Source organism: Mytilus edulis, chromosome 8 (genome assembly GCF_963676685.1).
Source record: "Mytilus edulis chromosome 8, xbMytEdul2.2, whole genome shotgun sequence".
Classification (NCBI taxonomy): domain Eukaryota; kingdom Metazoa; phylum Mollusca; class Bivalvia; order Mytilida; family Mytilidae; genus Mytilus; species Mytilus edulis.
The window spans coordinates 55,908,422-55,930,123 of NC_092351.1; the positions used below are offsets into that span (position 1 = coordinate 55,908,422).

Sequence of the window (21,702 nt, forward strand, 5' to 3'; positions counted from 1 at the left end):
GGATACCATATCCCCCCTTTGAACCCTCTACTGACAAACTCGTACGGGTCAAGGGTATAAGTGCTCTGGGCCATTTTAAAGGCAATAAGTACCTCTTCTTCTGGTATCATTGCTCACGTGGAGAATCTCTTCGTTTGGCCAGCCGGCAATAGTTCATTTTCGAATTTGTGATATACCAGGTTACCCCCCTTATCCTTTTCTGACTAACTCGTACGGGTCTAGGGCATAAGTGCTATAAGCCATTTTAGAGGCAATACCAACCTCTACCTCTGGTATAATGGTCGATGTGGAGAATCTCTTAGTTTGGCCAGCCAGCAATAGTTCAGTTCGAATTTGTTGTATCCGGGATACCATATCCCCCCTTTGAACCCTCTACTGACAAACTCGTACGGGTCTAGGGTATAAGTGCTATGGGCCATTTTAAAGGCAATAAGTACCTCTTCCTCTTGTATCATTGCCCACGTGGAGAATCTCTTCGTTTGGCCAGCCGGCAATAGTTCATTTTCGAATTTGTGATATACCAGGGTAGCCCCCTTATCATTTTCTGACTAACTCGTACGGGTCTAGGGCATAAGTGCTATGGGCCATTTTAGAGGCAATACCAACCTCTACCTCTGGTATAATGGCCGATGTGGAGAATCTCTTAGTTTGGCCAGCCGGCAATAACTCAGTTCGAATTCGATGTATCCGAGATACCATATCCCCCCTTTGAACCCTCTACTGACAAACTCGTACGGGTCTAGGGTATAAGTGCTATAGGCCATTTTAAAGGCAATAAGTACCTCTTCCTCTTGTATCATTGCCCACGTGGAGAATCTCTTCGTTTGGCCAGCCGGCAATAGTTCATTTTCGAATTTGTGATATACCAGGGTACCCCCCTTATCCTTTTCTGACTAACTCGTACGGGTCTAGGGCATACGTGCTATGGGCCATTTTAGAGGCAATACCAACCTCTACCTCTGGTTTAATGTTCGATGTGGAGAATCTCTTAGTTTGGCCAGCCGGCAATAGTTCAGTTCGAATTTGTTGTATCAGGGATACCATATCCCCCTCTACTGACAAACTCGTACGGGTCTAGGGTATAAGTGCTATGGGCCATTTTAAAGGCAATAATTACCTCTTCCTCTGGTATCATTGCCCACGTGGAGAATCTCTTCGTTTGGCCAGCCGGAAATAGTTCATTTTCGAATTTGTGATATGGGTCAATATGCGCATTAGATTCTCCATAGGCCATAATGTTAACGTTTTCTTCTGTTGCTCAGGCCATATCGTAAACTTGGATATGTATGATAGCTCGTTTTGAAGCTGAGACACTTGGACACATGTGGTGCGATTTTCGGGGTGGCAAGTGTGATTCGTTTTCCCGTCAAGTGCCCAACCCCGAAAGATAGTGAAAAAAGTCACTCTCCACAGGAAATAATCCCAAAATTCTGACCATAAAAATCATTAAAACATATGTCCTTTGTAATTTTTTGATCAGGTTTATTTTTGTATACTTTTTTTCACATCACATCAGCTGTATAAAACACCAGTCCTAGTTCATTTATGTCAATTTTTAAAATCACAGCTCCCACATATGCATGGCGGACTAATTTTTTAATGAGAGTCAAAAATCTGTGTTCCTCATCTCAAGGTCCTTTAGGGGTCTTGTCCCATATTAGATCAGCTAATGTCAGATTTTACTTATTTTGCAGTTTGTATCCCTTCAGTACACATTTCTGAACAATTCTGTGAAGTTTTAGCCATATCTGAAATAAAATAAGGTCATTTTAATACTTTTAGGTAGCAATGTTTATAACTGTTTAATATCATTTTTAAGAAAGAAAAAAACACAATAAGCATATACTATAAATTTTCATTTTAAACATTTGTTTTAACTTTTTTTGGTATAACTGCAATTCATAAGCCTCTTTTACCTTACAGACTTTCTACAAATCATCTTTTTTTGTTGATAAATCATGAAAATATAGTGTTTTTCACTTAAAAACTATCAGATTTAAGAATTTTTTTCCACCCTGAGAGTCTTGTTTTCTATTATATTTTTTTTTATTGAATAAAAAGCTCTTATATCTTTGCATTACTGTAAAGATTAGTCATAGACCTTTCCAAAGCTAGTCTTGTTTTTAAAATCCATCAAGTAATAAGAATTTTAGAGGTTTTCTTTGTATGTGTCATGAAAGTGGGAAAAATGGGTTATTTTTTTGGTGAAGAGTACATTGTGACGTCATGGTTTTTGTGACGTCATTGCATTATGACATCATAATTTAGAGTTGTACACAACTTACAGAGTGTAGTAATTTTGAAAAATGAAAGGCAAAAAGAAACGAAACAAATTTAAGGTTGGTAACCAAGCATTTTTATCACGTTATGATTCCCTAGCAACAAATCAAGATTGCAATGGTGTTGCTCTATCTACAGCTCCATCTACACAGGTTTTAAAAAATTCATCTATGCAAGTATCATCTGCATCATCTAAAAGTGAATTTACTAATTCAACTACAAATGTATTGCCAAAAAAACCCACTGAATCCCTCTGGTTACCCCGCCTTACTGAAAAGGATTTTAAATTGCATTCTAAAGAAAGTTATGATAAGAAGTCATATGTAGCACCTCAGACTGAAAAGTGTGCTACTACCGTGAAACTCCTTCGTCCACATAAAGTGTCTGATGACTATTTGGATGAATATTTAGGGGATACAAATACAGAAAATAGAACAGTGGATAGAGATTTAAATATTTTAATGATGAATAATCTAATAATTTGTCATATAAATGAAAGTCCACATTGTAATGTTCCACATTTTGAACTTGTGCAAGAGACTCAGTGGGGTCTCGGTTGGATTTGGGAATTAAAATGTACAAAGTGTAAGTTTATATCAGAAAAATATAAACTGTTTAGAGAAATTGAGACTGGGCGTCCTGGCCGCAAGAGTGCCAGCATAAACTATGGGTTTCAAACTGGTGTAATAAACTCTAACATAGGTAATGATAGCGCGCGAGTACTTTTGACCAGTTCGTGTATTCCTCCTATGGCAAGAACAACAATGCAAAGAATAACCAATAATGTATGTGACAAGGTTGTTAAACTTGCTAATGAGTAAACTAAAAAGGTGGTTGAGAATTTTAAAAGGAGAAATGAAACCTTAGGGTTAAATAAAAATAGTCCAATAAAATTACAAATGGATGGTACTTACCAGAGTGTTTATATTAAAAGTAGACATAAAATGGGTCAAAATGCCTCACAAGCAATTGGCATTGCCTGTGAGAATGAAACTGACAGTCATGATGTTATAGGACTTCACTTAATAAACAAACTATGCTGGGTCGGTGCATGGTTACGGGGTAAAGGTTATGATGTTGAATGTCCTAACCATGAGCATTGTACAGCAAATACCAATAGGTATGATCCTTTGAGTGAAAAGGATCTAGGGTATGAAATAGGTAAAAAAATTGCCACAAATGAGTTACTTGTAGATTATTGCACTACTGATGGTGATGCAAAAAGTGTAAAAGGTTTACAAGAGGCCATGCAAGAGGTATTTGGTCCCTTATGGTCGGTTAACAGACTTCCCGATACAATTCATAGGGGTCAAAGTCAGTTCCGTGAAGGAATTCGAGCAAATTTTAGTGTTGGTATGTTCCCTGGTGTAACAAAAGCTCAGAAAAATGATATAAAAACAGCTTTTGCAAATGATATAAAACTAAGGTCGCATGGTATAATGAAATCATTATTTATGAAGTACAATGGTGACCGACAACAAATTTCAAAATGCTTGCCTGGTATTGTTCGGTCTGTGGTAAATTGCTACAGTGGTAATTGCGGTGATACGTGTAGATGGAGCATAACACTTTGTAATGGTGGTAAAAAAACAAGCTGGTGGTATAAATCAATAAACCTAAATAGCCATGGCTTACAAAATGGGTCTCTGATACCAACTGACAGAGACAAATTATTAATAGAATCATTGCTAGAGATGAAACTCTCGCAGAGTGCGTTAGATCAAATGAAATTTTTCAGTAACACTAACAAGTGTGAGTCTGTAAATAGGACTATTTCCACATACCTACCAAAAAATAAGAATTTCTCCCGCAATGCCATAGGTCGTGCTTCTGCAGCAGTCTTGAAAGTAAATAATAATGGAGATGTTGCCTTGGTTAAAACTCTAAAAGCTGTTGGCTGCACAATGGGTAAAAAGTCTCGTGCTGCAGTAGCTCTGAAAAAAATACGTAAACTTGAAATGTATGATAGTGCATATCAAAAAAGTTCAAAAGTAAAATATCGAAGGTTACAGGCTCGTAAAAGGCAGGCGATTAATTTTCTGCTTCACAAAAGTAACCGAAATGACGGGTACAAAAAACATCAGTTGGAACCAAAGCTTAGTCAGTTAACTAACTGCAAAGAGTTTGTTCCGCAGCCTGGTTGTAGTTTTTGGCCAGATTAACAAGGTCACAATTCCCATTTCTCTTTCAGCTATTTCAGGAAATAGTACATGTACAAATGTATTAATTTATTTAGCTATTTATTTATTTTTTATGATTACAGGGACTAATAAATGTTATATAAATTATTGTGATGATAAATCAAAATCTTTTTCAGTAATATGCATGTGCATGTTGTTTTGAGTTGAGTTATTTCTATTTCTATAATAAAGAGTTTGTTTCATTTTAACTGTTTTGAAAATGGGATAAAGGTCCAAGACATTGAAACATACCACACACAGCATCATACATGCAAATTTAGACACATGTATATATTGCATAAAAATTTGTGTTTCCTATACTGCACACATTAGTTGAAACTGAACATACAAGGAAATAAAATAAAATAAAATAAAATAAAATCATGTCCATATTTACTTCCATTCTGTTTTGCAACTATTTTAGTTCTGTAGGCTTTTTCTTTTACTTTTTGATATCCTAATTTTATAATTTTGTAGTTTTTGTTTGATTTGTTTGGTTTTTATATTGAGGATTTCTTTTCACTCGTGCTTACTTCAGTTGGTTGATGTGGTTTGATTGTCCCAATTTCCTGACACAGGTAAAAATACATTTGTAAACAACAAGAGTTACTCCCCCTTCTATGTAAAGTAAAATGTAAACACTCGTGAAACCAGCCGTAAATGTTTTACCTCAGGTTAATAAACATGCATGTTTGTTTCAGTGTCTTGGAGGGTAAGAGGGAGGGCTTTTATCCCATTTTCATTTTTTTTTAGCAGTGTAAGAAACTTGTATTTGAGTAAATGATTCGTGCATAATGAAATGTGCAGTTGTCACCTCGGGGAGACTTAAATTTTAGAATTAAAAATATAACAAACCACAGTTTAAGATGCAGCATGCAGTTAGGATATGTTGTTCCATGCAGTTCATGAATGGTGCATTTTTGTGAAGCTACACAGACCTTACGGTGGTTATTTAAATCATGGGGCTCAAAAATTATATGGGCAGCATTGACACACAAGGCATTATGACAGAGATGGGAGGCATCTAAATTTCTATCAATATCAATAGTTTTTAGCTGCAACATTTTTGACAAGCGTGCAACATTCATTTTTGTCCTTTTTCCATTTGGATAAGCCACATTTAGCATCCCTAACATATAATTTCTTTTCCTCTGAATGGCCCCTGTCCAGATTTTACACGACCCATTTTCTGCATCAATGCAATTTAACAACAGAATATTGGTATATTTTTGATAAAAATCAAAAGTTTGAGAAGCCATTTTGTATTGTTTTGATTAATTAGCACTAAAAGAGTGTAACTGACCTTGATTTCAGCAGCTTTCATCCTAATATTGTAGTCACTGAGCCATGAAACACTCCATCACCTTTGAAATTAAAGGTCACAAGATGGGTCAATATGCGCATTAGATTCTCCATAGGCCATAATGTTAACGTTTTCTTCTGTTGCTCAGGCCATATCGTAAACTTGGATATGTATGATAGCTCGTTTTGAAGCTGAGACACTTGGACACATGTGGTGCGATTTTCGGGGTGGCAAGTGTGATTCGTTTTCCCGTCAAGTGCCCAACCCCGAAAGATAGTGAAAAAAGTCACTCTCCACAGGAAATAATCCCAAAATTCTGACCATAAAAATCATTAAAAAATATGTCCTTTGTAATTTTTTGATCAGGTTTATTTTTGTATACTTTTTTTCACATCACATCAGCTGTATAAAACACCAGTCCTAGTTCATTTATGTCAATTTTTAAAATCACAGCTCCCACATATGCATGGCGGACTAATTTTTTAATGAGAGTCAAAAATCTGTGTTCCTCATCTCAAGGTCCTTTAGGGGTCTTGTCCCATATTAGATCAGCTAATGTCAGATTCCACTTATTTTGCAGTTTGTATCCCTTCAGTACACATTTCTGAACAATTCTGTGAAGTTTTAGCCATATCTGAAATAAAATAAGGTCATTTTAATACTTTTAGGTAGCAATGTTTATAACTGTTTAATATCATTTTTAAGAAAGAAAAAAACACAATAAGCATATACTATAAATTTTCATTTTAAACATTTGTTTTAACTTTTTTTGGTATAACTGCAATTCATAAGCCTCTTTTACCTTACAGACTTTCTACAAATCATCTTTTTTTGTTGATAAATCATGAAAATATAGTGTTTTTCACTTAAAAACTATCAGATTTAAGAATTTTTTCCACCCTGAGAGTCTTGTTTTCTATTATATTTTTTTTTATTGAATAAAAAGCTCTTATATCTTTGCATTACTGTAAAGATTAGTCATAGACCTTTCCAAAGCTAGTCTTGTTTTTAAAATCCATCAAGTAATAAGAATTTTAGAGGTTTTCTTTGTATGTGTCATGAAAGTGGGAAAAATGGGTTATTTTTTTGGTGAAGAGTACATTGTGACGTCATGGTTTTTGTGACGTCATTGCATTATGACATCATAATTTAGAGTTGTACACAACTTACAGAGTGTAGTAATTTTGAAAAATGAAAGGCAAAAAGAAACGAAACAAATTTAAGGTTGGTAACCAATCATTTTTATCACGTTATGATTCCCTAGCAACAAATCAAGATTGCAATGGTGTTGCTCCATCTACAGCTCCATCTACACAGGTTTTAAAAAATTCATCTATGCAAGTATCATCTGCATCATCTAAAAGTGAATTTACTAATTCAACTACAAATGTATTGCCAAAAAAACCCACTGAATCCCTCTGGTTACCCCGCCTTACTGAAAAGGATTTTAAATTGTATTCTAAAGAAAGTTATGATAAGAAGTCATATGTAGCACCTCAGACTGAAAAGTGTGCTACTACCGTGAAACTCCTTCGTCCACATAAAGTGTCTGATGACTATTTGGATGAATATTTAGGGGATACAAATACAGAAAATAGAACAGTGGATAGAGATTTAAATATTTTAATGATGAATAATCTAATAATTTGTCATATAAATGAAAGTCCACATTGTAATGTTCCACATTTTGAACTTGTGCAAGAGACTCAGTGGGGTCTCGGTTGGATTTGGGAATTAAAATGTACAAAGTGTAAGTTTATATCAGAAAAATATAAACTGTTTAGAGAAATTGAGACTGGGCGTCCTGGCCGCAAGAGTGCCAGCATAAACTATGGGTTTCAAACTGGTGTAATAAACTCTAACATAGGTAATGATAGCGCGCGAGTACTTTTGACCAGTTCGTGTATTCCTCCTATGGCAAGAACAACAATGCAAAGAATAACCAATAATGTATGTGACAAGGTTGTTAAACTTGCTAATGAGTAAACTAAAAAGGTGGTTGAGAATTTTAAAAGGAGAAATGAAACCTTAGGGTTAAATAAAAATAGTCCAATAAAATTACAAATGGATGGTACTTACCAGAGTGTTTATATTAAAAGTAGACATAAAATGGGTCAAAATGCCTCACAAGCAATTGGCATTGCCTGTGAGAATGAAACTGACAGTCATGATGTTATAGGACTTCACTTAATAAACAAACTATGCTGGGTCGGTGCATGGTTACGGGGTAAAGGTTATGATGTTGAATGTCCTAACCATGAGCATTGTACAGCAAATACCAATAGGTATGATCCTTTGAGTGAAAAGGATCTAGGGTATGAAATAGGTAAAAAAATTGCCACAAATGAGTTACTTGTAGATTATTGCACTACTGATGGTGATGCAAAAAGTGTAAAAGGTTTACAAGAGGCCATGCAAGAGGTATTTGGTCCCTTATGGTCGGTTAACAGACTTGCCGATACAATTCATAGGGGTCAAAGTCAGTTCCGTGAAGGAATTCGAGCAAATTTTAGTGTTGGTATGTTCCCTGGTGTAACAAAAGCTCAGAAAAATGATATAAAAACAGCTTTTGCAAATGATATAAAACTAAGGTCGCATGGTATAATGAAATCATTATTTATGAAGTACAATGGTGACCGACAACAAATTTCAAAATGCTTGCCTGGTATTGTTCGGTCTGTGGTAAATTGCTACAGTGGTAATTGCGGTGATACGTGTAGATGGAGCATAACACTTTGTAATGGTGGTAAAAAAACAAGCTGGTGGTATAAATCAATAAACCTAAATAGCCATGGCTTACAAAATGGGTCTCTGATACCAACTGACAGAGACAAATTATTAATAGAATCATTGCTAGAGATGAAACTCTCGCAGAGTGCGTTAGATCAAATGAAATTTTTCAGTAACACTAACAAGTGTGAGTCTGTAAATAGGACTATTTCCACATACCTACCAAAAAATAAGAATTTCTCCCGCAATGCCATAGGTCGTGCTTCTGCAGCAGTCTTGAAAGTAAATAATAATGGAGATGTTGCCTTGGTTAAAACTCTAAAAGCTGTTGGCTGCACAATGGGTAAAAAGTCTCGTGCTGCAGTAGCTCTGAAAAAAATACGTAAACTTGAAATGTATGATAGTGCATATCAAAAAAGTTCAAAAGTAAAATATCGAAGGTTACAGGCTCGTAAAAGGCAGGCGATTAATTTTCTGCTTCACAAAAGTAACCGAAATGACGGGTACAAAAAACATCAGTTGGAACCAAAGCTTAGTCAGTTAACTAACTGCAAAGAGTTTGTTCCGCAGCCTGGTTGTAGTTTTTGGCCAGATTAACAAGGTCACAATTCCCATTTCTCTTTCAGCTATTTCAGGAAATAGTACATGTACAAATGTATTAATTTATTTAGCTATTTATTTATTTTTTATGATTACAGGGACTAATAAATGTTATATAAATTATTGTGATGATAAATCAAAATCTTTTTCAGTAATATGCATGTGCATGTTGTTTTGAGTTGAGTTATTTCTATTTCTATAATAAAGAGTTTGTTTCATTTTAACTGTTTTGAAAATGGGATAAAGGTCCAAGACATTGAAACATACCACACACAGCATCATACATGCAAATTTAGACACATGTATATATTGCATCAAAATTTGTGTTTCCTATACTGCACACATTAGTTGAAACTGAACATACAAGGAAATAAAATAAAATAAAATAAAATAAAATCATGTCCATATTTACTTCCATTCTGTTTTGCAACTATTTTAGTTCTGTAGGCTTTTTCTTTTACTTTTTGATATCCTAATTTTATAATTTTGTAGTTTTTGTTTGATTTGTTTGGTTTTTATATTGAGGATTTCTTTTCACTCGTGCTTACTTCAGTTGGTTGATGTGGTTTGATTGTCCCAATTTCCTGACACAGGTAAAAATACATTTGTAAACAACAAGAGTTACTCCCCCTTCTATGTAAAGTAAAATGTAAACACTCGTGAAACCAGCCGTAAATGTTTTACCTCAGGTTAATAAACATGCATGTTTGTTTCAGTGTCTTGGAGGGTAAGAGGGAGGGCTTTTATCCCATTTTCATTTTTTTTAGCAGTGTAAGAAACTTGTATTTGAGTAAATGATTCGTGCATAATGAAATGTGCAGTTGTCACCTCGGGGAGACTTAAATTTTAGAATTAAAAATATAACAAACCACAGTTTAAGATGCAGCATGCAGTTAGGATATGTTGTTCCATGCAGTTCATGAATGGTGCATTTTTGTGAAGCTACACAGACCTTACGGTGGTTATTTAAATCATGGGGCTCAAAAATTATATGGGCAGCATTGACACACAAGGCATTATGACAGAGATGGGAGGCATCTAAATTTCTATCAATATCAATAGTTTTTAGCTGCAACATTTTTGACAAGCGTGCAACATTCATTTTTGTCCTTTTTCCATTTGGATAAGCCACATTTAGCATCCCTAACATATAATTTCTTTTCCTCTGAATGGCCCTGTCCAGATTTTACACGACCCATTTTCTGCATCAATGCAATTTAACAACAGAATATTGGTATATTTTTGATAAAAATCAAAAGTTTGAGAAGCCATTTTGTATTGTTTTGATTAATTAGCACTAAAAGAGTGTAACTGACCTTGATTTCAGCAGCTTTCATCCTAATATTGTAGTCACTGAGCCATGAAACACTCCATCACCTTTGAAATTAAAGGTCACAAGATGGGTCAATATGCGCATTAGATTCTCCATAGGCCATAATGTTAACGTTTTCTTCTGTTGCTCAGGCCATATCGTAAACTTGGATATGTATGATAGCTCGTTTTGAAGCTGAGACACTTGGACACATGTGGTGCGATTTTCGGGGTGGCAAGTGTGATTCGTTTTCCCGTCAAGTGCCCAACCCCGAAAGATAGTGAAAAAAGTCACTCTCCACAGGAAATAATCCCAAAATTCTGACCATAAAAATCATTAAAAAATATGTCCTTTGTAATTTTTTGATCAGGTTTATTTTTGTATACTTTTTTTCACATCACATCAGCTGTATAAAACACCAGTCCTAGTTCATTTATGTCAATTTTTAAAATCACAGCTCCCACATATGCATGGCGGACTAATTTTTTAATGAGAGTCAAAAATCTGTGTTCCTCATCTCAAGGTCCTTTAGGGGTCTTGTCCCATATTAGATCAGCTAATGTCAGATTCCACTTATTTTGCAGTTTGTATCCCTTCAGTACACATTTCTGAACAATTCTGTGAAGTTTTAGCCATATCTGAAATAAAATAAGGTCATTTTAATACTTTTAGGTAGCAATGTTTATAACTGTTTAATATCATTTTTAAGAAAGAAAAAAACACAATAAGCATATACTATAAATTTTCATTTTAAACATTTGTTTTAACTTTTTTTGGTATAACTGCAATTCATAAGCCTCTTTTACCTTACAGACTTTCTACAAATCATCTTTTTTTGTTGATAAATCATGAAAATATAGTGTTTTTCACTTAAAAACTATCAGATTTAAGAATTTTTTCCACCCTGAGAGTCTTGTTTTCTATTATATTTTTTTTTATTGAATAAAAAGCTCTTATATCTTTGCATTACTGTAAAGATTAGTCATAGACCTTTCCAAAGCTAGTCTTGTTTTTAAAATCCATCAAGTAATAAGAATTTTAGAGGTTTTCTTTGTATGTGTCATGAAAGTGGGAAAAATGGGTTATTTTTTTGGTGAAGAGTACATTGTGACGTCATGGTTTTTGTGACGTCATTGCATTATGACATCATAATTTAGAGTTGTACACAACTTACAGAGTGTAGTAATTTTGAAAAATGAAAGGCAAAAAGAAACGAAACAAATTTAAGGTTGGTAACCAAGCATTTTTATCACGTTATGATTCCCTAGCAACAAATCAAGATTGCAATGGTGTTGCTCCATCTACAGCTCCATCTACACAGGTTTTAAAAAATTCATCTATGCAAGTATCATCTGCATCATCTAAAAGTGAATTTACTAATTCAACTACAAATGTATTGCCAAAAAAACCCACTGAATCCCTCTGGTTACCCCGCCTTACTGAAAAGGATTTTAAATTGTATTCTAAAGAAAGTTATGATAAGAAGTCATATGTAGCACCTCAGACTGAAAAGTGTGCTACTACCGTGAAACTCCTTCGTCCACATAAAGTGTCTGATGACTATTTGGATGAATATTTAGGGGATACAAATACAGAAAATAGAACAGTGGATAGAGATTTAAATATTTTAATGATGAATAATCTAATAATTTGTCATATAAATGAAAGTCCACATTGTAATGTTCCACATTTTGAACTTGTGCAAGAGACTCAGTGGGGTCTCGGTTGGATTTGGGAATTAAAATGTACAAAGTGTAAGTTTATATCAGAAAAATATAAACTGTTTAGAGAAATTGAGACTGGGCGTCCTGGCCGCAAGAGTGCCAGCATAAACTATGGGTTTCAAACTGGTGTAATAAACTCTAACATAGGTAATGATAGCGCGCGAGTACTTTTGACCAGTTCGTGTATTCCTCCTATGGCAAGAACAACAATGCAAAGAATAACCAATAATGTATGTGACAAGGTTGTTAAACTTGCTAATGAGTAAACTAAAAAGGTGGTTGAGAATTTTAAAAGGAGAAATGAAACCTTAGGGTTAAATAAAAATAGTCCAATAAAATTACAAATGGATGGTACTTACCAGAGTGTTTATATTAAAAGTAGACATAAAATGGGTCAAAATGCCTCACAAGCAATTGGCATTGCCTGTGAGAATGAAACTGACAGTCATGATGTTATAGGACTTCACTTAATAAACAAACTATGCTGGGTCGGTGCATGGTTACGGGGTAAAGGTTATGATGTTGAATGTCCTAACCATGAGCATTGTACAGCAAATACCAATAGGTATGATCCTTTGAGTGAAAAGGATCTAGGGTATGAAATAGGTAAAAAAATTGCCACAAATGAGTTACTTGTAGATTATTGCACTACTGATGGTGATGCAAAAAGTGTAAAAGGTTTACAAGAGGCCATGCAAGAGGTATTTGGTCCCTTATGGTCGGTTAACAGACTTGCCGATACAATTCATAGGGGTCAAAGTCAGTTCCGTGAAGGAATTCGAGCAAATTTTAGTGTTGGTATGTTCGCTGGTGTAACAAAAGCTCAGAAAAATGATATAAAAACAGCTTTTGCAAATGATATAAAACTAAGGTCGCATGGTATAATGAAATCATTATTTATGAAGTACAATGGTGACCGACAACAAATTTCAAAATGCTTGCCTGGTATTGTTCGGTCTGTGGTAAATTGCTACAGTGGTAATTGCGGTGATACGTGTAGATGGAGCATAACACTTTGTAATGGTGGTAAAAAAACAAGCTGGTGGTATAAATCAATAAACCTAAATAGCCATGGCTTACAAAATGGGTCTCTGATACCAACTGACAGAGACAAATTATTAATAGAATCATTGCTAGAGATGAAACTCTCGCAGAGTGCGTTAGATCAAATGAAATTTTTCAGTAACACTAACAAGTGTGAGTCTGTAAATAGGACTATTTCCACATACCTACCAAAAAATAAGAATTTCTCCCGCAATGCCATAGGTCGTGCTTCTGCAGCAGTCTTGAAAGTAAATAATAATAGAGATGTTGCCTTGGTTAAAACTCTAAAAGCTGTTGGCTGCACAATGGGTAAAAAGTCTCGTGCTGCAGTAGCTCTGAAAAAAATACGTAAACTTGAAATGTATGATAGTGCATATCAAAAAAGTTCAAAAGTAAAATATCGAAGGTTACAGGCTCGTAAAAGGCAGGCGATTAATTTTCTGCTTCACAAAAGTAACCGAAATGACGGGTACAAAAAACATCAGTTGGAACCAAAGCTTAGTCAGTTAACTAACTGCAAAGAGTTTGTTCCGCAGCCTGGTTGTAGTTTTTGGCCAGATTAACAAGGTCACAATTCCCATTTCTCTTTCAGCTATTTCAGGAAATAGTACATGTACAAATGTATTAATTTATTTAGCTATTTATTTATTTTTTATGATTACAGGGACTAATAAATGTTATATAAATTATTGTGATGATAAATCAAAATCTTTTTCAGTAATATGCATGTGCATGTTGTTTTGAGTTGAGTTATTTCTATTTCTATAATAAAGAGTTTGTTTCATTTTAACTGTTTTGAAAATGGGATAAAGGTCCAAGACATTGAAACATACCACACACAGCATCATACATGCAAATTTAGACACATGTATATATTGCATAAAAATTTGTGTTTCCTATACTGCACACATTAGTTGAAACTGAACATACAAGGAAATAAAATAAAATAAAATAAAATAAAATCATGTCCATATTTACTTCCATTCTGTTTTGCAACTATTTTAGTTCTGTAGGCTTTTTCTTTTACTTTTTGATATCCTAATTTTATAATTTTGTAGTTTTTGTTTGATTTGTTTGGTTTTTATATTGAGGATTTCTTTTCACTCGTGCTTACTTCAGTTGGTTGATGTGGTTTGATTGTCCCAATTTCCTGACACAGGTAAAAATACATTTGTAAACAACAAGAGTTACTCCCCCTTCTATGTAAAGTAAAATGTAAACACTCGTGAAACCAGCCGTAAATGTTTTACCTCAGGTTAATAAACATGCATGTTTGTTTCAGTGTCTTGGAGGGTAAGAGGGAGGGCTTTTATCCCATTTTCATTTTTTTTAGCAGTGTAAGAAACTTGTATTTGAGTAAATGATTCGTGCATAATGAAATGTGCAGTTGTCACCTCGGGGAGACTTAAATTTTAGAATTAAAAATATAACAAACCACAGTTTAAGATGCAGCATGCAGTTAGGATATGTTGTTCCATGCAGTTCATGAATGGTGCATTTTTGTGAAGCTACACAGACCTTACGGTGGTTATTTAAATCATGGGGCTCAAAAATTATATGGGCAGCATTGACACACAAGGCATTATGACAGAGATGGGAGGCATCTAAATTTCTATCAATATCAATAGTTTTTAGCTGCAACATTTTTGACAAGCGTGCAACATTCATTTTTGTCCTTTTTCCATTTGGATAAGCCACATTTAGCATCCCTAACATATAATTTCTTTTCCTCTGAATGGCCCCTGTCCAGATTTTACACGACCCATTTTCTGCATCAATGCAATTTAACAACAGAATATTGGTATATTTTTGATAAAAATCAAAAGTTTGAGAAGCCATTTTGTATTGTTTTGATTAATTAGCACTAAAAGAGTGTAACTGACCTTGATTTCAGCAGCTTTCATCCTAATATTGTAGTCACTGAGCCATGAAACACTCCATCACCTTTGAAATTAAAGGTCACAAGATGGGTCAATATGCGCATTAGATTCTCCATAGGCCATAATGTTAACGTTTTCTTCTGTTGCTCAGGCCATATCGTAAACTTGGATATGTATGATAGCTCGTTTTGAAGCTGAGACACTTGGACACATGTGGTGCGATTTTCGGGGTGGCAAGTGTGATTCGTTTTCCCGTCAAGTGCCCAACCCCGAAAGATAGTGAAAAAAGTCACTCTCCACAGGAAATAATCCCAAAATTCTGACCATAAAAATCATTAAAAAATATGTCCTTTGTAATTTTTTGATCAGGTTTATTTTTGTATACTTTTTTTCACATCACATCAGCTGTATAAAACACCAGTCCTAGTTCATTTATGTCAATTTTTAAAATCACAGCTCCCACATATGCATGGCGGACTAATTTTTTAATGAGAGTCAAAAATCTGTGTTCCTCATCTCAAGGTCCTTTAGGGGTCTTGTCCCATATACCAGGGTAGCCCCCTTATCCTTTTCTGACTAAATCGTACGAGTCAAGGGCATAAGTGCTATGGGCCATTTTAGAGGCAATACCAACCTCTACCTCTGGTATAATGGCCGATGTGGAGAATCTCTTAGTTTGGCCAGCCGGCAATAGTTCAGTTCGAATTCGTTGTATCCGGGATACCATATCCCCCCTTTGAACCCTCTACTGACAAACTCGTACGGGTCTAGGGTATAAGTGCTATGGGCCATTTTAAAGGCAATAAGTACCTCTTCCTCTGGTATCATTGCCCACGTGGAGAATCTCTTCGTTTGACCAGCCGGCAATAGTTCATTTTCGAATTTGTGATATACCAGGGTACCCCCCTTATCCTTTTCTGACTAACTCGTACGGGTCTTGGGCATAAGTGCTATGAGCCATTTTAGAGGCAATACCAACCTCTACCTCTGGTATAATGGCCGATGTGGAAAATCTCTTAGTTTGGCCAGCCGGCAATAGTTCAGTTCGAATTCGTTGTATCCGGGATACCATATCCCCCCTTTGAACCCTCTACTGACAAACTCGTACGGGTCAAGGGTATAAGTGCTCTGGGCCATTTTAAAGGCAATAAGTACCTCTTCGTCTGGTATCATTGCCCACGTGGAGAATCTCTTCGTTTGGCCAGCCGGCAATAGTTCATTTTCGAATTTGTGATATACCAGGTTACCCCCCTTATCCTTTTCTGACTAACTCGTACGGGTCTAGGGCATAAGTGCTATAAGCCATTTTAGAGGCAATACCAACCTCTACCTCTGGTATAATGGTCGATGTGGAGAATCTCTTAGTTTGGCCAGCTAGCAATAGTTCAGTTCGAATTTGTTGTATCCGGGATACCATATCCCCCCTTTGAACCCTCTACTAACAAACTCGTACGGGTCTAGGGTATAAGTGCTCTGGGCCATTTTAAAGGCAATAAGTACCTCTTCCTCTGGTATCATTGCCCACGTGGAGAATCTCTTCGTTTGGCCAGCCGGAAATAGTTCATTTTCGAATTTGTGATATACCAGGGTAGCCCCCTTATCCTTTTCTGACTAACTCGTACGGGTCTAGGGCATAAGTGCTATGGACCATTTTAGAGGCAATACCAACCTCTACCTCTGGTATAATGGCCGATGTGGAGAATCTCTTAGTTTGGCCAGCCGGCAATAGTTCAGTTCGAATTCGTTGTATCCGAGATACCATATCCCCCCTTTGAACCCTCTACTGACAAACTCGTACGGGTCTAGGGTATAAGTGCTATAGGCCATTTTAAAGGCAATAAGTACCTCTTCCTCTTGTATCATTGCCCACGTGGAGAATCTCTTCGTTTGGCCAGCCGGCAATAGTTCATTTTCGAATTTGTGATATACCAGGGTACCCCCCTTATCCTTTTCTGACTAAGTCGTACGGGTCTAGGGCATAAGTGCTATGGGCCATTTTAGAGGCAATACCAACCTCTACCTCTGGTTTAATGTTCGATGTGGAGAATCTCTTAGTTTGGCCAGCCGGCAATAGTTCAGTTCGAATTTGTTGTATCAGGGATACCATATCCCCCTCTACTGACAAACTCGTACGGGTCTAGGGTATAAGTGCTATAGGCCATTTTAAAGGCAATAATTACCTCTTCCTCTGGTATCATTGCCCGCGTGGAGAATCTCTTCGTTTGGCCAGCCGGCAATAGTTCATTTTCGAATTTGTGATATACCAGGGTAGCCCCCTTATCCTTTTCTGACTAAATCGTACGGGTCAAGGGCATAAGTGCTATGGGCCATTTTAGAGGCAATACCAACCTCTACCTCTGGTATAATGGCCGATGTGGAGAATCTCTTAGTTTGGCCAGCCGGCAATAGTTCAGTTCGAATTCGTTGTATCCGGGATACCATATCCCCCCTTTGAACCCTCTACTGACAAACTCGTACGGGTCTAGGGTATAAGTGCTATGGGCCATTTTAAAGGCAATAAGTACCTCTTCCTCTGGTATCATTGCCCACGTGGAGAATCTCTTCGTTTGACCAGCCGGCAATAGTTCATTTTCGAATTTGTGATATACCAGGGTACCCCCCTTATCCTTTTCTGACTAACTCGTACGGGTCTTGGGCATAAGTGCTATGAGCCATTTTAGAGGCAATACCAACCTCTACCTCTGGTATAATGGCCGATGTGGAAAATCTCTTAGTTTGGCCAGCCGGCAATAGTTCAGTTCGAATTCGTTGTATCCGGGATACCATATCCCCCCTTTGAACCCTCTACTGACAAACTCGTACGAGTCTAGGGTATAAGTACTCTGGGCCATTTTAAAGGCAATAAGTACCTCTTCCTCTGGTATCATTGCCCACGTGGAGAATCTCTTCGTTTGGCCAGCCGGCAATAGTTCATTTTCGAATTTGTGATATACCAGGGTACCCCCCTTATCCTTTTCTGACTAACTCGTACGGGTCTAGGGCATAAGTGCTATGGTCCATTTTAGAGGCAATACCAACCTCTACCTCTGGTATAATGGCCGATGTGGAGAATCTCTTAGTTTGGCCAGCCGGCAATAGTTCAGTTCGAATTCGTTGTATCCGGGATACCATATCCCCACTTTGAACCCTCTACTGACAAACTCGTACGGGTCTAGGGTACAAGTGCTATAGGCCATTTTAAAGGCAATAAGTACCTCTTTCTCTGGTATCATTTCCCACGTGGAGAATCTTTTCGTTTGGCCAGCCGGCAAAAGTTCATTTTGGAATTTGTGATATACCAAGGTACCCCCCTTATCCTTTTCTGACTAATTCGTACGGGTCTAGGGCATAAGTGCTCTGAGCCATTTTATAGACAATACCAACCTATACCTCTGGTATGATGGTCGATGTGGAGAATCTCTTAGTTTGGCCAGCCGGCAATAGTTCAGTTCGAATTCGTTGTAAACCGGAATACCATATCCCCCCTTTTAGACTTCTACTGACAAACTCGTACGGGTCTAGGGTACAAGTGCTATGAGCCATTTTAAAGGTAATAAGTACCTCTTCCTCTGGTATCATTGCCCACGTGGAGAATCTCTTCGTTTGACCAGCCGGCAATAGTTCATTTTCGAATTTGTGATATACCAGGGTACCCCCCTTATCCTTTCCTGACTAACTCGTACGGGTCTAGGGCATAAGTGCTATGAGCCATTTTATAGGCAATACCAACCTCTACCTCTGGTATGATGGTTGATGTGGAGAATCTCTTAGTTTGGCCAGCCGGCAATAGTTCAGTTCGAATTCGTTGTAAACCGGAATACCATATCCCCCCTTTTAACCTTCTACTGATAAACTCGTACGGGTCTAGGGTGCAAGTGCTTTGGGCCATTTTAAAGACAATAAGTACCTCTTCCTCTGGTATCATTGCCCACGTGGAGAATCTCTTAATAATGAAAAACAGTTCAATATTTGAGAATGGGGCGACAGAGGACGATCGGCCTCGAAATTTTCCGGTACTAAGTAGCAAGTTTTGGAGTATTACACACAATCTTGTATTAATTTTGTACTTATCTGCCTAATAATTTAAGGAATTATATATCAGAAAATCATTTATTAAGCGGCACCCTCATCCAATGAGTGGAAATGCTTTAAATTGAATGAATTCTTAACTTGTTTACTTTTTTTTCTATTTCTCTCCGCTTCGTTAGTACCCAATTTCCGGTGGCGATGATACACAGTGAAGATAAGAGGATACAAATATTGCATAAGAAATGATCAACTCAGAGAGACACACAACTAAATATATTACATAATCAGATGCTCCGCAGGGCGCAGCTTTATACGACCGCAGAGGTCGAACCCTGAATGGTTGGGGCTAGTATGGACACAACATTCAAGCTGGATACAGCTCTGAATTTGGATTGTGATTAAATAGTTGATACAGCATATTAGGTTTCTGACACAGAATGAATGTGGTCTAATGAACTTAAAAAAATGTATTTGCTTTTGAGCAATTCACTATGCTGTTGAATATTAATCCTCTCAAAAACAACATACATTTGAAGAAATTTTCATTTTAATTTCTAAAATCTGAAATGAGAAAAATTGACCCCCCCCCCCCCCATTTTGTTCACCTCCCCCTTTCCCTTATTCAAAAAATGATCTCAATTCAAATTTCTAATGGAGTTTGCAACATTAACTACTCATTTAAATACATCCTAAAATATTGAAATATAAAATGTCATACAGTCATGGTTAAAATTGATATTAATTAATAGTAACTTCTAAAAAAATAAATGGGGAATGTGTCCAAAGGGACACAGATGATGCCCCCGCTAGCATATAACGTTATAAAGGGACATAACTCATGAACTGTAAAAGTGAAGCTGCCAAACATTGAACTTAAACTGAGTTTAGAGGTAATAAGCATTATATACACATTTCATTAAATTTAGTTCAGACAAACTTAAGTTAAGAGAACAGAAACTAAAAAATTCTTCAATTTTTCTATTTGTAAAGGGGCATAACCCTAGAATGGTAATCAAAGTGCTTGTTATCACTGAATGGTAAAGACTGCTTTAATTTATCAGTTGGTAGTAAAGTGAATATTGCATCGTATATTGTATATATATAGCATTGATTTAAGTTGATTCAACTACTATTCTGGACAAAGAAAGATAACTCCAATTTTCAAAGATTTCATAAAGCATTGGTTTTAGGTGATTCAACAACCATTCTGGACAAAGACTCCAATTTATAGACCACTTTCGAGTTCATCCGTCACCGGCAAAAACTCGTCAATTATGCATGCCTTTATGACGTCATTTACCAGATAGAGGGGATCGCCTGTATCCCTGCACTATTTACGTTCATCAAGCGTCTTAGTGATCGTCGTTGTGCAGGATAAACTAGAAATAATGGTTGTTCTGTAGGTACTTAATGACAATTCCCTAATGACAGCAGTGCTGATTGTCAATTTTGAGAATTTAATTTGCTGAATAATTCGTACAATATAGAATTATAGTTTTCCAACCCACTCGCTCAACATTGAAACGGAAGTGACGACGCCCCTAAACGCACAAATGACGTTCACTAAAACCAGAGTTTTTGACGGAAATGCATCGAACTCGAAAGTTGTCTATTGTCTTGACACTACAAACATGCTTGTTTTTGGCCCCTTTTTGGCCATTTATTCCCAGACTCTTTGCCCCATAATCCACAAAATATATCCCAACCTTCTACTTATGGTATTAAACATTGTGGTACAATTTCAGAACAATTGAAATACTTATACACAACTTTTTGTACTGACACTAGATAAATGATTGTTTTGGACCCCTTTTGGCCCCTAATTCCTAAACCTTAGGGACCATAACACCCATAATTAATCCCAAGCTTCCTTTTTTGGTTATATACATTGTGTTAACATTTTATTGATTTCTATTTACTTATACTAAAATTATTATCCGGAAACCATCCGTCTTCGGACGACGCTGACGACGACGACGACGACGACGACGCCGACATGATACCAATATACGACCGCAAAAATGTTTGCGGTCGTATAAAAACCACAACGAGACTAATATTACAGAAACCGTCAAACTGAAATATAGATAATTCAACTAATCCAGATCATCTAAAACGGTAAGCTGAATGTCTAAAATGCGAAAATAAATAAAGTTGTATCGCTGCAATAGTGTATGTTATCTATGTATTATTGTCATTTTATTTATTTTCTTTGGTTTCATCTTCTGACATCAGACTCGGACTTCTCTTGAACTGAATTGTAATGTGCGTATTGTTATGCGTGTACTTTTCTGCATTGGCTAGAGGTATAGGGGGAGGGTTGAGATCTCATAAACATGTTTAACCCCGCCGCATTTTTGCGCCTGTCCCAAGTCAGGAGCCTTTGGCCTTTGTTAGTCTTGTATTATTTTTAATTTTAGTTTCTTGTGTACAATTTGGAGTTTAGTATGGCGTTCATTATCACTGAACTAGTATATATATTTGTTTAGGGACCAGCTGATGGACGCCTCCGGGTGCGGGAGTTTCTCGCTGCACTGAAGACCTGTTGGTGACCTTCTGCTGTTGTATTCTCTATGGTCGGGTTGTTGTCTATTTGACACATTCCCCATTTCCATTCTCA

At 36.5% G+C, this 21,702-nt stretch overlaps 1 long non-coding RNA gene across 2 annotated transcripts; it reads right to left on the bottom strand.

The window, feature by feature from the left end:
• Nucleotides 1-1,244: 1,244 nt before the first annotated feature.
• Nucleotides 1,245-15,597, bottom strand: LOC139485919 (uncharacterized). Of its 2 annotated transcripts, XR_011655425.1 has the most exons (5): nt 15,057-15,597; nt 10,410-11,043; nt 5,764-6,397; nt 4,069-4,214; nt 1,245-1,748 (listed from the first exon to the last, which is right to left on the bottom strand). It is a non-coding gene; the product is annotated as an uncharacterized lncRNA (long non-coding RNA). The 2 variants fall into 2 exon arrangements; XR_011655426.1 differs by lacking the exon at nt 4,069-4,214.
• Between the last annotated feature and the right edge of the window lie 6,105 nt (nt 15,598-21,702).